The following is a 1,770-nucleotide window of genomic DNA, read 5'->3' on the forward strand; positions in this document are numbered from 1 at the left end:
TCTTTGCGTGCACATTTGGGCGGCGTTATGCAAATCTTCCCACATAGTGAGGTAGATATGTGGGGGCATGTTAGAACGAGCCATTTTAGGTAGGTGTGGCTGACTCTTAACTTTTATAAAGAATATCTCTTTGGATTTGAGACTTTAGTCTTTACAACTTTACAGATGTTCTTTATGCACCAAGAGCTTGTAACACTCCAAAGAGAAAGGAAAAATTGAAATCGCATCATATGACCCCTTTAAAATAAATATTACATGTACACAAAGCTGTGGGGTCAGTAGCAGCAATATTGTGAAATATAACAATTAAAAATAACTATTTTCTATTTTAATATATTTTAAAATGTAATTTAAAATGCATCTGTGATCAAAGCTGAATTTTCAGCATCTCCAGTCTTCAGTGTCACATGATCTTCAGAAATCATTCTAATATCATTTGCTGCTCAAGAAACATTTCTGATTATTAGGCTATTGCTGCTTCATATTTGTGTGGAAACTGTTGCATTTTTCATAATTAATTTTATATATAGTGACAATGTTATGTAATGTAATGTAATAATGTGGCAATGGTTTCTTAAGATCTACTTATGCTTCTGATGCCTTTGGTAAACGCAGCCCTATTTGAACAAGCACTGTGACTGAGCCATGCGTCAGCAGCGAACGCTGTCTGTGATGGATTGCTTCTGTCTTTCAGCATCTGCGTGTGTTCTGATGAGCAGGAGAAATGCTTCTATCCTACACAATTATTCGCTAATATCGTCTATTTTTCCACTTAGAAGCTTATTTTATGCACCGAATTTCTTGATAAATAAAATTAATGGTTAAAAAATCAATATTTTTATGTGAGGATCGATCCTTTCGATACAACATCAGTATCGAAAGTATCGACACTTAAAGGTGCTGTATGTAGGATTGACACCGAGTGGTTGAACTAGGTATTGCAGTCCAAATTCAAAATATAGAGGGTTTTTTTTCACCTGGCCCCTCCTCCTCAGACTTGACGCACATGCAGGTTGCCAGATTTACGACACCAACAGGAACGAGCGCACTTGAGAGGAATGCATGGGCGTCGGTAGGCCATTTTTAGGGGGCTATAGCCCCCCTAAAATGATTACTCAGCCCCCCTAAAAAATGTGTGATTAGCTCCATAAACTGTACACGAATTCGTGATGCCTCAGTCCCCTTTAAATTTCATATGAAAACGGCGGCAGACTTCGGCTCCTCCCAGTCTTTCAGCGCGCTCTACATTCCGCAGCGGCGCAGAGCGAGAAACAGAGGACAAGCTGTGTGTTTATCGATAGCTTGTTACAATATCTGCATCTGTGCAGTTCTTTGTCATAAAGTCAGTTTACAAAATATCATGAGGGAGCAATCGGTTTTCCATTGCCATTTTTATTTGAAATTTTTACTTTTAATATAAAACATATTAATTACAGTGCATATGGCAAATAGTTTTGCATACTTGAGCTAAAGAAGGAAGGTTGTACTAGAAATGCAAACAGTAAAATTTTGTTTGTACAGCAAACAGGTGTGTGTGTGTGTGTACCTACTTAACCATATTTTGGGGGCAAATTTGTACCCAAAAGTGAGCTAAACATGACAAAATCTCCAAAAACCTCCCTTTGGGGACGTCCTCATTTGTAAAACTGGTATAATAATAAAGTAAACAAAGTTTTGTTTTAAATTGTAAAAATGCAGAAAGTTTCCTGTAAGGGGTAGGTTTAGGTGTAGGGTGATAGAATATACAGTTTGTACAGTATAAAAACCATT

This window comes from Sinocyclocheilus anshuiensis, unplaced genomic scaffold (assembly GCF_001515605.1).
Source record: "Sinocyclocheilus anshuiensis isolate Anshui unplaced genomic scaffold, SAMN03320099.WGS_v1.1 scaffold1827, whole genome shotgun sequence".
Lineage (NCBI taxonomy): Eukaryota > Metazoa > Chordata > Actinopteri > Cypriniformes > Cyprinidae > Sinocyclocheilus > Sinocyclocheilus anshuiensis.